At 34.0% G+C, this 15956-nt stretch overlaps 1 protein-coding gene across 1 annotated transcript in view; it reads left to right on the forward strand.

Annotated features, from left to right (window-relative positions):
- Window positions 1-15956, forward strand: part of LOC132129063 (teashirt homolog 2-like) — a 60767-nt gene that overhangs the window by 12710 nt on the left and 32101 nt on the right. The window lies entirely within an intron of this gene.

Raw genomic sequence — 15956 nt, forward strand, 5'->3', positions numbered from 1 at the left:
TGCACACTGTCTTGAGTCATCGCGAGAAGGTTCCAGTAACCTCCTTGTGGGTGTAGTGTGAAGTCGCTCACTGGAGGTGGAAATGCGTGAGAGTCGCTGCTATCGGGATGTGAATGGAGAAATGCAGATGAGCGGCAGGCTTCTGAGACCTTTGACTGTTAGATCTCAGGACGATTTGAACTTTGTTTCGTTTGATTCTCTGAGATTTGACTCATTTTTTGACTCACGAGTGGTTTTTACATCCTGTGAATTGCTTGTTTTTATACCTGTGTGGAAATGTTGGTGTTTCCAGTTACTAGATTGTAGGGGTGTTAATCGGTTTGGGAACTTGAGCACGAGTAGATGACTTGCTTTTCTTAGACAATATAATAATTTTATTTATCCTATTTTAGAGTCAACTTCAAATGTTGACTTTCAAACACAGTTACTTCCATCACAGGAGTTTTTTATTTTTTTTTTATTATTATTTTTTTAAACATACTTATTCATATACTTAAGTTTGCAGAAATGAAAGGGGTTTGGGAGTGGATTATTTTAAATAATAATAATAATAATTACTATTATCATTTTGCGTTATTTTATTGTTTCATTTTGTTATTTTGGAATAACGTGGGCACATGAATCAAGTACAAAAAGACAAAAATGGATAAATAATAATTTTAAAACTTTTCATATTTATTATTATTATAAATGTTTTATAATATTATTTAATACAGTTTTCTTATTTTATCTTTTGTAGATTTTTATTTATTTATGTTTTTAATAATGTGGATGGATGAATTATACACCAAAAATAATTATTATGGGGTAAATTGTGTTTTCATGTTAAAATAAGAAATTAAACGCGCCTCAATTACCTTTAGTAAAAAACTGCACAATCTGCACATTGATTTTAAGTATTAAACATAATTCTTATATATTCCTATTATTTAATTAGTTTCTCTGCCTCTGAAATGACCTTCTTTTTCTGACGTCATGAAGGTTAAAAAATATCAACCTATAATAACCAATAGTTTTTCAAAACCAAAAGTTTTACCTTACATTGTTTCCAATTAATATTCTATCTTTTTTTAGTGTTGCGAGTGCCATTTCCTTGTGACTTTTAACATTTAAAAACTCCTTGAACCTTAATTTTGGCCGCCGTATTTTAGTTGTTATTACTAGTAGCAGTAAATTTGAGGCTTTCAAGAGGTCAAAAAGGAACCTTTTTCAACTCGTAGCCGATGGAATCAGCATATAAATTGAGAACGGATGCACATCCATCTCTCCGCTCCTCCCCTGAATCCCAGAATCCTTCCTTCAATGCGCTCATCTCCTTCCCCAGTGTTTTTCACCTCTGTGTTTTGAGAGGTCTCTCACGGGGGGCTCACATCCGTCTCCCTGGCCTTCAGTCCGCTCGTTTGACTTTCCCCTCCGAGGCGCACTGTTTAAAGATGTGCAGCTGCCTCGGCTCACCGAGAGCCGGGATGGCCACCGTGGAGGCCTGTAGTTAGTCCGTCAGTGGCTGGCTTTGCTTGAGTGGATCCATGTGCGGCTGAGGTTCTCGCTGGGATAAGCGCTTTAATACCTGCCATTACGCTGCCAGAGGGAGTCATTAGGAGCCAGCGGATCTTGTTGCAGATCACAGTCAAATGAACGCCGGCTCTCATTTTGGCCCGGACGTCTCCCGTCAGAGCTGCAATGAGACCCAATGACCCTCGAGAGCACTTTGAGCCCACGGCCCGCCTTCTCTCTCCAAAAGCACTTTCTTTTTTTTGTCATCAGTTCTCTGTTACTGTAGGCGTGTAATTTGTTAGTTGTGATTTATGATTTGGGAATTCTTTTTTGTCATGCATTTTGGAAATTTATTGGAGAGCCTGAATGGGAAGCTCAATAGTCTTTTGGTTAAAATTGCTGCCATTCGTCAGGATAGTGACACTTAGTTTGTTTTAATTTCTTTTTCAACGTCACTTTCTCAGACTGGATTTTCACATCCGGTTGTTGATATGCGGTTGTCACTAGGTGACTGCTTACTGACTGCTGTCTATCTATCCATCTATCCTTCTATTCATCCATCCATCCATCCATCTTAGATCTATTTCATCACTATAGATAAAAATTTAGATTTTAGTTAAAAAAATAAATTAAAAATAATTGAATTCTCAGATTGAAAAATAATATTATAAAAATGTTATATATATATATATATATATATATATATATATATATATATATATATTTATTTATTTTTTAATTATTACTAGGGTTGGGAACCGGTTCTTATTCAGAACCTGTTCTGTTATTTGAAAAGAACCGGAACCGAGAGCAATTTCTAAGTTTCTGAAAATGGTTCTGGTGCGACACATGATCAAACGCTGAGAGCAGCCTTAATCCGCCGGTCTTCTGACGATTCTGTGTTTCCCGTAAAGGATGTCACAAAGCAAATAACAGAAACGCTGCCCTGCCTCTTTAATTGCTGAGCACATTGATTGCATTCAACAGACGTGCTGCTGCGCCGCGTCTTTAACTACCAAACACATAGTTTCCCATGAAGTCCACGCACTCGCGCCTTTGAAAACTGTGCAAGTCGTTTTGTCTGACTGTACATATACTGGCAGCACGCAGTAACTGTAACAACCACTAAATTAAATTATATTTGTCCCGTATTGTCATTGATATACATACTGACTTTGACCACAAAATAAATAGACTGCTGATTGATGGACTAGCATTACTCAACATTACTTACTACCTTCCAGCAACACTACATTCAATGACGGTAAAATAGTAAAAAACATAATAATAGTTCATTTAAATGGAACCAGAACCGGGAAATTTCTAATAATACCCAACCCTACTTATGAAGATCCGTATACTGTAATATATGTTGTTGCATTTTGCAATTTCCAACCTTTAAATTAAGCTGACAGTAAGTAATAAACAGTATTGAGCATTGAGTAGTTGAGTATTGTGCATGTTTCCTTACCACTATTTTTTAATAGTTGTTTAATGATTTTAATAGAACCGGAAAATTTCTAACAATTCCCAACCCTAGTTATTACTCACATCAAATACTTATTATTTACTTTCTTGGTTGTTTTTTTGTTATTTGCTTTTGGGTTTTGCTCTAATCTGAGTATTACTAATATGGACGATGAATCTGCATCGTAACAGCAAATGGTCCAAAGTATGAGTCTTGACACTATCTTGATTTGATAAGGTGTCCGCAGGCCTCGTCCCGTCTCATTGGTCAGTGCAGAGGTCAGACGCCTCCAGATGCATAACACCAGGCCCATCTGAATGCATTACTGTCCAGAACAGCATCAGTAGCCCACACGTTATAGCCCAGAGCCCTTCTGTGATCGTGTGTGATTGTATTTTACGTAGTGATGTAAATGGAAATGTACTGCATTGTGATTTTGCGTGCATGAGCAGTGAGCTGGCACGCGCCAGAGAATCGCAGAAATGTGGGCTATATAAGAGAGGGACTTCCTGGTGATCGTACAGAAATGCACAACCGTGTGCCAACCCGCAGCAGATGGCATGAGAATGACGTGGTCTACTTATACTACATCCATTTCCTGTCTGAGGCTTGAAGCTGATGTAACCAGACCAGGGATCTGATTAATCGAGTTTTCAAAGGATTTTTATAACATTGCAGATGTTCACGTGCACATAACACATGTGAAGCACGAATTCATACTGTGCAAAACTACACATTTAAAATAGACTAGTCGGTTGATTGTTTTATTATTATTATTACTATTAAAGAAAATGTCTAAATATTTAAATGAGTTTTAAAAAATAAAATATTTATTTAGAGCTTTCATTTAGAGATTCACACTGAAGCTTATATTTATATTTTAGATTATATTTCTTTGTATACTCCTTTGCAGCAAACTTTTAGTATGTTTTATAGAGTAGTTAATGCAAAAAGAGTATCCAATTAGTTGATTACTGAAGCACATCCCTATTAAAAATGTGATGCAGGACAATACCATATATACTATACTATATTATACTATACTGTTGTTTTAGTATAACTGTTTTAAATATATTTAATTTCTCTAATTTAATTTTACCTTAATTTTAATTTTAGATTTTTTTATGTATTTGTCATTTTTATTATTTTTTTTATTTGTATAGCTTTAATTTATTTTTTTTAATTTTGTTGAGTAACTTTAACTTCAACTTGAATGTACATACTATATAATACTATGCTATAATACTATACTATTATTACCATTAATATTCTGAGAATATTTTATTTTTAGATTTTCAGTTTGTTTTTAGTAATTTTGCTTGTCATTTTCATTTTTATTATTATTATTATTATTTTTTTATAGCTTTAATTTTTCTTTTATTCATATTATTATTATTATTATTATTATTATATTTTATTTTATTTAAGTTGTAATTTAAGTAGTTTTAGTACTTAACATATTTTAGTTAGGTAGGCAACATGTCTTAATTTGTTTTGTAGTATATATATATATATATACTGTATATTTTCACCTTTATAAAAAATGTTTAGTTCTAGATTATATTCATATTAAAAAATACAATTTATAAAATAAATATATAAAAGATTAAAAAATATATTTCATTATATCAAAATTATATTAGAACATGTATAAATAAGTGTATGTATGTATATATATAAATAATATTGTGTGTGTATTTTATATGTGTAAAGAGACATTGTTTGATGAGTTGAGCATTTTTAACCATCCATTATAAATATCTGATTTTATGCAGCAATTAGCTATACCTAGTGACTTTATTGAACACTAAATCATGCCGTTGAGCTCTGTATGGCTTTGATTCACTGCAGATTGTTCTCGGAGCGCTTGTGTAACGTTTGACCCTACGCTGGCCCCCGTGGCCCTGTTTTGCAGAGGCTCATGGGAGCTTCCTGAAGCCCTGATTCAGATCTCATTGCTTCCTGTCTATTTTGCGTGAGCTGATCAATCACGGAGACGAATGTGTCTGTCACGGCACACGTCGCACCTACTCGATGCCCCCGCATCGAAACACTGCCATCAAAGCGGCTCTTGACAGATGTTCCCCACTTCAAAACGTGTCTGCGCGTGTGCGTGCCTCTCGCTGGTGAGGGGGCACTTAGCCATATGTGTTTTCACGAGGATATGTTTGCATTTTAATTGAATTAATTACATGATATTAATCAAATGAATAGCATATATGAAGATCTTCTTGCATCTGTCACTCCATAGGCCCCATTTTTTTGCAATTTTGTATTATTTTTTTGTGCATTTGCTCATGTGCACGCATGTGTTCTCCTCACAGGCTGTATGTGGCTGAGACGCAGGCATGAGGTAGCACACGGTGTCCAGATCCCTCCATCAGGGACCTCATCAGCCTCTGAATTTCCTTCCCCTCTTGCCTCAGGCCATCCATATTCATTTCCTGTACTGATTTAGGCCCAACGAAGAAAGAAAGCTGGCTTCTCTTTCTTCCCCCCACCGGTCCCCCCGCCCTGCGTGACAACACAATGTAATTGGATTGGATTAGTATGATAGTGTACGCAGCCTGGGTCAAATACTGTACCTATTTGAGAGATCACGGCGCTAGCGTTCATGCAATTCTTTGTTAACTCACTGTGCCTTCATTCAAACTTGCATGCAGTTTTTGGCTGTGAGACAAAATAAAAACATAAATTATGGTCTGTTGACTGAAACAAAGAAAAGCATTTGTTGTGTTATAAAAGGCACCACAATAAAAGTGAATTGAATTGTTTGTTTACAACATACTGTTAATGTATATTTCTAAACAAAAGTTGCTGTGAAATAGAACAAATAGATTACAAATGCAAAAACACAACAGTGACTAAAGTACATAGGAAAGCAAAATGTTGACTTTGCTAGTTAACTTTTTTTTTTTGCCTTATCACATTTATTATATACAGTACAGACCAAAAGTTTGGAAACATTACTATTTTTAATGTTTTTGAAAGAAGTTTCTTCTGCTCATCAAGCCTGCATTTATTTGATCAAAAATACAGAAAAAAATGTAATATTGTGATATATTATTACAATTTAAAATAATTGTTTTTAAATGTATTATACTTTAAATTATCATTTATTTCTGTGATGCAAAGCTGAATTTTTAGGATCATTATCACATGATCCTTTAGAAATCATTCTAATATGATGATTCATTATCAAAGTTGGAAACAGTTCTGCTGCTTAATATTTTTTCAGAACGTGATACTTTTTTCGGATACTTTGATGAAGTAAAAAAAAAAAGAAGCTATGTTTTTAAAATATAAATATTTTGTAATAACAATATACACTACTGGTCAGTAATTTGGGGTCAGTAATTTTTTTTCTTTCATTTTTTTTTAAATAAAATCAATACTTTTATTCAGCAAGGATGTGTTAAATTGATAAAAAGTGATAGTAAAGAAAATATATTATTAGCATATATATTATTAGAATTTTTTTTTTATTTTGAATAAATGCAGTTCTTTTTAACCTTTTATTCATCAAATATATTAGACAGCAGAACTGTTTCCAACACTCATAATAAATCAGAATATTAGAATGATTTCTAAATGATCATGTGATAGACTGATGTTACATGTGACACTGAAGGCTGGAGTAATGATGCTGAAAATGCAGCTTTGCATCACAGGAATAATTTTTTTTCAAATAGAAAACTATTAATTTGAGTTGTAATAATATTTCACAATATTACTGTTTTTCCGTATTTTTGATCAAATAAATGCAGGCTTGATGAGCAGAAGAAGCTTCTTTCAGAAACATTAAAAATAGTAATGTTTCCAAACTTTTGGTCTGTACTGTATTTAAATCATTTTTAAATAAATGGTGATAGAAAATAGAATAAATGCATAAATGAAGGTCGATTTTTTTTTGTATTAACACAATTAAAAGCATTACACTTGATTATATTACGTAAAGAAAAAGGACAAACAACAGCTAAATGACTGTTAATGTAACTAAATGCACACAAAACACACAAAAAAACTCTATGTCATGTTACATTGTTGATTATAAGAAAAAAAAAAAATTCTAAACAAATATTTTAAATAAGAAATTGGAGGCCCAAAAATATGAAATTGTATCAAAAGCAAATGTAAAATAAACAGCTAAATGTTGACTTCGTTAGCTTGTTTAAAAGTATTTTAAAGTTTTTTTGTTTGTATTGTAGAATAAAAGCATAACTTTTCAAACAAATGTTTTGTTTAACACAAGAAAAAAAATGAAATTGCATCTTATTGTGAAAATCTAGTACAAATAACAGCTAAAGTTGACATTTTTATTGTAGAGAACAAAGCATTATTTTCTAAACAAACTTTGCTGCAAAATGGGCATAAAGGCAAGAACAAGGTAAACTTTGTAAAAAGCATTAAATTGTATCATACTGTTAACTTTTAATAACGTGCTAAAGTTACAATAGTTGAACACACTCACATTTATTGTTCATTGCATAATCATATTGATCATAAGATAGGAATGCTAATTTCTAAACAATTATTGTAGTGAAATGGAGTAAATGCATAAGGGGAGGGGAAAGTCGTGGCCTAATGGTTAGAGAGTTGGACTCCCAATCGAAAGGTTGTGAGTTCGAGTCCCGGGCCGGCAGGAATTATGGATGGGGGGAGTGCATGTACAGTTCTCTCTCCACCTTCAATACCACGACTTAGGTGCCCTTGAGCAAGGCATCGAACCCACAACTGCTCCCCGGGCGCCGCAGCATAAATGGCTACCCACTGCTCCGGGTGTGTGCTCACAGTGTGTGTGTGTGTGTTCACTGCTCTGTGTGTGTGCATTTCGGATGGGTTAAATGCAGAGCACAAATTCTGAGTATGGGTCACCATACTTGGCTGAATGTCACTTCACTCATAAAAATAAAGCTCAGTCTGACAAAAAAAAAAAAAAATGTTGAAAAGATTGATTTTGTGTATTAACACGAAAAAGCATTATTATTGTTAGTTAAACACTTATAAATGGGTTGTTATGCTGTAATCATGTTGATCAGAAGATAAAAAAGTAATTTTCTAAACAAATATTGTTAAGAAGTAGAGTAAATGCATAAACATTAAGAAAGACCAAAAGAAATTGTATTATATTTCGTAAAGCAAAAACCACAAACAAAAGCTGAATGTTTCTGAACGATTTTTGTTGAACAGAAGAAATACATAATGAAGGTCAGTCCTAAAAGTCGAACTGTTTTCATATAATGTAAAGCAGAAGTACAAAATGTCAAGCTATTCAAAGTGACCTCGCAATTTAGTTGTTTACACAGCATCACACTGGCAATTGGTGAATAAAAAATAAATTAATAAAAACACCTTTCTATCAGTAGATGGCTTTTAAAATGAGCGACGTACATATTGCCAATGTAGATTTTTTTGTGATGGATCCATCTTTGATGTGTGCTTTTCTGGTGTCTGTCATCTCAAACAAAGAGGTGATGAGCCGCGCTATTGTCGGACGGATGATATCGTTACATTAGCCGCACACAGGAGAATCAAACCCCATGATTACACTGGTGGGTGTAGCTTTTTGTTCTTCCAGGGGGGAGGAAATTGAGGAAATGAAAAAGAAGTCAGATGACTTAACTCTGTAATTACTGACCTGTTTTCATGATCCTGTATTCTATTTAAAAGCTAAGTCTCAAATGGCTGCTGCTTACAAGTTAAGATTAATCCCGCCATTAAACTTTTCGAGAATGCAGACTCTCTCCAAAAGGTTTACCGGTGAGATGTAGTGAATGTGGATGTACATTAGACTCTAGCTCTGTAAATCTCTCGGCTGTGTTTGACATCAAGTACACACACTCGGATAAAGTCACCTAAGGCTTAGATCATGAGTGCTAGGAATGTTCTTCCGCCCACAGGCACATTGAACAGACATACTGCGGTTTGCAAACGGCCCCACATTGATCATTATTCATGAAAGACAGTCATATGAAAGTTCTGCCTTATTTCTCTGTGTCAAGAGACGGACGGCTTGTGTAAAAGATGCAGTCAGATGCGCACACATGACCCTAAATGTCTCAGAATGCGTGCGTGTGTTAATGTGGGCGGACGGGCTTCACGCATGTTCAGCTGTTTGTTTGTCTGCTGAAATTACAGCCTGACGCTCGTCTTTGAATACAAATGCGAATGTGTGTTAAGTGTGTATTTGTTTTTATGGGCATTTGAGTCCGTATGTTTACATGCTATAATGATTAAGACCGTAATGAGGTGCGTTTGGTGCGCCGTCCGGCCCAATTTCAGACCCCTTTTAAGTTTGCACTGTCACCAGGATGAGCTAACTGTCTCGCGCAAATATATGGGTGCAATTTTTGAAATAGTTTTATAGCAATCCTTGGGAGAGGAGGGCGAGATAGAGATATTACTGACTTTATTACCCTAGCTGAACATCATTCGGCACCTTGCCCTTTTTGTACCTCTGTTTCTCTCTCTATCGCTGCTGTCAAGTAAGGCAAGGGTTTGTAGTATCAGATAACCTGTTTTCTAGTCGTAGAGCTTGATGAATTGTGGTAAAAACAGGCCTCTGCAAAAAGGGTCCAGCCGGCTGTTCACATTTTTACATGCCCTGCTGACATTTTCACTGGCCCCGAGGAAGAAATGACAAGTTTAGAAAATTTTAGCAGCATTTTTTGTTTTTGATTAAGTGTCAGGAGCAATATATATTTTTATTAAACATTAAGATTTCTATACAGCAGAACACTTACATTTGTTATTGGTGAGCTATACATTAGTTAACATTAACTAACAATAAAGCATTTATTAATAAACTTTCCATAATTCCAAGATTTACTAATACCAATGCTGATACTACTATAGTTTTACTAATATTAGTTTTTATTTTTATATTCATGTTTTCAATTTAATTGTAAAGTTTTAGTCATTTTATTTTTTAAATGACCATACAGTATTTATTAGATGTAGTTATTTTAAAACATTTAGTTAAAATAAATGAAAATAAGAAATGTTGCCTTGGCAACTAGCTCCTAAATAACTAGCTAACGAAGTTTAATTTCAGGTAACATTTTTTTTATGTTTTTAGTTTTAGTTTTAGTTAACCATAATAATAATAATTAAAAGAAAAATTACAGTTGTATCTGTTAATATTATTTAATGCAGCTACATGAGCTAACAATAACTGCATTTTTATTAACTGTAATGAAGATTCATATATACTGTAACAAATTGCTCACTGTTAGTTAAAATTAGATAATGCATTCACTCACATTAATAAATGGGACCTTGTTGTGAAGTTTTAACAATATATTTTCTTTAACTTTTAAAGTAAAGCAATGTCTTTACAAGACAAATTTACAGCAAATATATAGTTTATTATTAAAATGTTAAATTAAGTATTTTAAATGGTTAATAATGAGCAATAATTAATAATAATTAAATTAAAAAAATCTATAAATATAAATAAAAAAAAGACATTTATCTAAGCAAACCTTTTTAATGTGGCATAAATGTATTGATCAATGTACTGAATGTTAAAAAAAAAAACAATTCTAGTGCTGAACATAAAACTATGTATTTTCATAACATTGGTGTCTAATTTTTTTCGGGGGTTTTTTCAGTGCTTTGCTTCATGACCACTGCATTTTTTTAAGACAGCCTGAGCAATGAAAAACTTTTTTTTAAAGGCTAACAAATCTGTCAGCCGGCCTGAACCTCACTCACACTGGCCTCATCTGGCCAGTTTTATTGTTGAGGCCTGTAAATGTTATTAGTCATGTTAGGTGTGGCACAGTTTTGCTGTTTTATCATCTATTGTGTTGTTTTCACATATTGCTATGTCACTTGGTATTGTCAGCAGAAAGCTTGATGCACAGCATATTTTCATAAACTGTCATGATAGTCTAGACTTTTGTTACTTTAGGATAATTAGACATTTTCTGTACCAGTATCATCATTATCAGCTTTTTAAGCAATTAAGTGCAATTTGAACTTTTCTGTGCAGTATTTGTTTTCGGGTTGTGCATCAGACCTGTCCTGGATCGGGTTTGTAGCCCTTACACAAAAACATACGGGCCGGCCTATACAGTCGCGATATACAGGGTCTCTATAATGCATGCCTTTAAATAGATGCAGACAAAAGAATCACTGTTGCAATGCCATCCAGCTCTGATCCCACGAAACCATGGACCACTCCCTTCTTGGCTCCCAGTGAATACTTCCTTTTAGGCTGTGATCGGCGTCGACTGAAAAAGTTCCTTATTCTGCACGGCTGAAGGCTTGTGGGCTGGGAATGGGCTCTGCTGACTGGCAGCAATCAATCATAAAGCATAGTTTATTAAAGGCTTGTGGGGTTAGATATTACTGCATTTAGCTGATGATGCACACTCACGGGTATCTACTGTAAAGCTACAGAGGTGTTTACCCTACACTGCTGTCCATTATGTGACCCACTCGTGAAGATAACCAATTTATAAAGTCACATTCACTGTGCACCATAGGGTTCGAGGTGACATTCACGCAGTGGTGAAATGCATTTGCCAACAAGTTTTAGGCTGCATGTTAGCTTTGCAATGTTTGGCTGAATTACAGCTGGTTGTTTAATTGATTTCCATTCGCTAAACCCATGACGAACATTTTCTACAACACAAACAAACCAGCCTTTTTGGGTAGCCACGTGGAGTAAACAAAGCTGAAATGCTCAAATAAATGAATAACTAATCATAAAAAAAATAAATGATAACGTAATTTTAAATAGCATAAAAAATAGATTTGATATCAGTTATGTAATTATGAATTTCACTTTTATTCATCAGAGATGATTTAAACTGATCAAAAGTGCTTGAAGATATTTACATTACAGGTGAAAAAAAAGCACAAATAAATAATTCAATTAATAAAAAAAGCAACAAGATAAGAAAATAAATTAATATACCAAATAAATAGATTTAAGAGAATAAATGATATATGTGTGTGTGTGTGTGTGTATTATACTACCATACAAATGTTTGGGATCAGCGGGGTATTTTAAATTGATTATTATTATTATTTACTTTTTTTAATGTATCCCTTAATCCATCAACGATGCAACAGTAAAAATATTTACATTGTTATTATTATTCACAATGTTACTGTTATAACTGTATTTATGATCAAATAAATTCAGCCTTGGTGAACGGAAGAGACCTCTTTCACAAACATTTTTTAAAATCTTAACAACCCCAATCTTTTGAATGCATTTTAATTATTGAATTAAATATTTCATAACAACAGTCAATTTCAGACCCAGATACATACATACTGAGATCAAGTACTGTACCTCTGAAAATCTGAAAATATTGTCACATAGCTAAAAAAAATAAAACAAAAGTCTATTAGCCAGCCTTACCTTAACTAAAAGATAAACAATAGTGGTCAAGAAATGACCCTGTGAGACGCAAAATCATATTTCAGGTTGAGTTAACAACAGTTCAGTCATTAAATCACTGGGCTGGGTCAGATGATTCAGATCCATAACTGAGTGTGGGAGGAGGATGTTGACTGTTTACATCGAGCTCTTCTTGAGAAAGAAAGGTGAGTTTCCTCAGACGGAGGAGCACACTGAGACTTTAGAAGACAAATGAGCAGCAAGGGAGTGAAAAATGCAAAGCAGATGTTTTTTAGCCTTTTTTTTTTTTAATGGCAGTGAAACATTACTGATGCCATTACTGAGCTCTTTTATGGCTTCTTTTAATCCTTCCTCCCGCCTGAGGAAAGGAACTCCTTGTGGTGCAAAGCAGCCTCTTTGCTTTAGAGCGACAATTTGAAGCCATTTCCAGTTCATTTCCTAATCTGCCACGAGGCTTTGCAGGGCTTCCTTTGCAATTATTATTTCTCTGAGAGACAGAAAAAAGACAGAAAAGTGGAAAGGCGCTCCTTCTTTCAGGTAAATTTATTGTAATCCTTCGGATGCGTATTTTTTAGAGTCATCGCTCGCCATGACGCAAATATGGCTCACTTACTCATTTCCTTTTTTATTTACAAAATTATAAACACAGACACAGAGGCTCCCAAACTCCCTCAGAAGAGCAGAACTTTTCTCAGTATTTAAATAGCAACTTTCTGATCTAGGCTTTTGACTATTCACTCTATATATATATATATATATATATATATATATATATATATATATTAGTGTTGTCACGGTACCAAAATTTCAGTATTCGGTACCGATACCAGTGAAAATCCACGGTTCTCTGTACCAATTTCGGTACCAAAGCAAAACACAAAAATATGCTAATTAAAAAAAAAAATTTTAGCACTAAAAATAAAACCAACGCCATTCTTTATACTTATTTACAATTGTGTTTAAAGTTTTTCTACAAGTTATATAATTATGAAAAACAGTAAACAAGTTTCACCCAAATTTAATTTGTCTTTTAATTTATGAAATTTAAACACATTTTATTTTTGGTAAATAAAGGGGATTTGCTATTAAAATTAAAACATGGAAGAAATATTGTGATTTATTTCTTTAAAAAATAAAGTTTTATACATTTTTTCAACAGTAGTAGCAGTATCACATACATTTAACTAAATAATAGTTATATTTCTAGCACAATGCCTTTATGTAAAAATTAACTTTTAGGCCTAATGAATGCATATTTGTCATTTTAACTGAACTTAAGACTGGTGGTGATGCTTAAGATATTTTTGGTCATTGAGGGTTTCTGTAAAAAAAATAGTAATAGATCATATTAATTATTATTAAAAGATAATACTGCTACTAATTCTACCATCATACTAATGTATACACAATGCACTATGAATTGATGAGCTGCTGGGTTCATGAATATTAATCACGTTGTCTGCGTTCGGTCAAACTGATTTGCTGAAATAGATCAGCGCCAGCCAATGAAATTGCCATTTGCGCATTAGCTCCGCCCACTACCGGAGAAACCGGTATGTCCTCTGCTTGTTCGAAAATGATTATGAATAATTCTAATTGAACTCCATTATTTTGACAGGAGAAGACAACAAAGAATAGTTTACATATAGCGTGTCGATTCAGCGTGGTAAGACTCTCGCTCTCTCTCTCTTTGCATGTGTGAGAAACAGCGCTATCAGTAAAGCGACGGTGAGTCGTGCGTCTTCACAAAGAGTTTACAGAGCATCAGGTGCGCTGTGCGTCCATTGAGATGAACTGAAAAGTTCAGATCGCTTGATGGAGAGAGAACTCTGAAGCTCAGATGCTGAAATTAATGCAAGCGTCATGCGCTTCGGTCTATGTAGTAAACAAACCCGCACGTCTCTGCCGTTCATTAATTCACACAGAGACGCGCAGAACACGGATTCATATTTAACAACTTTTGCGGCTTAACATTTACAGATACTGGTCCATATGGAGATTTGATTTCCATGACTGTCCATATTAAAATGTTAGTTTCATTTTCAAGACTGGATTTTGAGATTCCGTCCTCGTTTGCTGCTTCGCAGAAATCATAGCGCTGAACCGGGTTTGAACGGGACCTCGGTACTACCGGTACTTAAAGAAACCTGGTACCATCACATTTAAAAAAAAATTTGTATATATATATATATATATATATATATATATATATATATATATATTTGATTCATTACATTTTTGTGAATCGACACAAAACTGATTCAGTGATTTGTTTGTGCTTTACTTAATGTATAAAAATAAATGCATTTGTCATGTATTCATATATATATTCATATATATATATGTATTTTGTAATATATATATATACACACACACACACACACACACACACACACACACACACACACACACACACATACACACACACACATATATAGGAAACAAGAGATGTGTTTGAATAACGAGGGCCCCGTCCTGTCATTAATTGCTGATTTTAAAGTGTGTGGCCAGGTGCTTCAGGAGTAGCAGATCAGCATGATGGGTAGCCGGTGGTGAGTTGTGTCTGCTGCCTGCATTAGACTCATCCTATAAAGCTCACATGAGCACTAAAAAGGGTCTGGGCTTGGGCCGAAAATGAGAAGTAGATGAACTGGAAGGCTCCATCTCTGCATCCAGCGTGCAGTATATCACAGTGATGGCAGCTGCATGGGCGTGTGTGCAAATGCGCTGCTCATAAATATCTCTGTCCCCCCCAATATGGGCCACTCCAATGGTGAAGGAGAAGGGATGTCTCTGTCGGAGTGATTGAATGCTCATGGTCCTGGCTCACGGCTCAGCCCTGGTGTCCGAGGCCCACCTATGAACGCTAACCTGGGGGCTCTGCTAGCACTAACGCACCGCACCACTGTTTGTTGAGTAGTTTTGTTGAGTAGTTGAGTAACTGTTTGTTGTGAAGTTTTAGGGGTGGGAGAAACATTTGCGTATTTGTGCTATTTTTGCAATGCTTTAGCTGGTGATATAAAATTAAGCAGTATCATAAATTATTTTAATGCACTTTTATTTTGTCTTAAAAAAAAGTTGTATATATATATATATATATATATATATATATATATATATATATATATATATATATATATACACACACACACACACTATAATTATGTTATTAAATAAGTGTAATGATACATTTTATTATTATAATTTACAATTATTTAATTTAGAATAATGTTTTTATCATTTAAATAATTGTAGTATATTTACATTAGATATTCATGTTTTCCATTATATAATATCAAAAATTATATAATCCAAATGTATACTGAGAAATTTATATAAATATTTTTTCTTCTTTTATTAATTTTTTTAATATTTGACCATATATTCAGAATCCTCATCTTATTATAAGTCAGCATAGATATTGAGAGATACACTGAATATTGCCCAAAGGCTGACATTCAGCAGCACTGTCAGGCGTTATATAGCACTAGGTGTTTGATGTCTAGTAGACCAAACAGGAAGTTATTTTAAATGCATATTTTGAATAGTGAAGTATGTACTTATGGAAATGGTGTCAAATCATGTCATTACGTTTTAGACAGGGCATCTCTCTCC

Source organism: Carassius carassius, chromosome 46 (assembly GCF_963082965.1).
Source record: "Carassius carassius chromosome 46, fCarCar2.1, whole genome shotgun sequence".
In the NCBI taxonomy this organism is placed as follows: domain Eukaryota; kingdom Metazoa; phylum Chordata; class Actinopteri; order Cypriniformes; family Cyprinidae; genus Carassius; species Carassius carassius.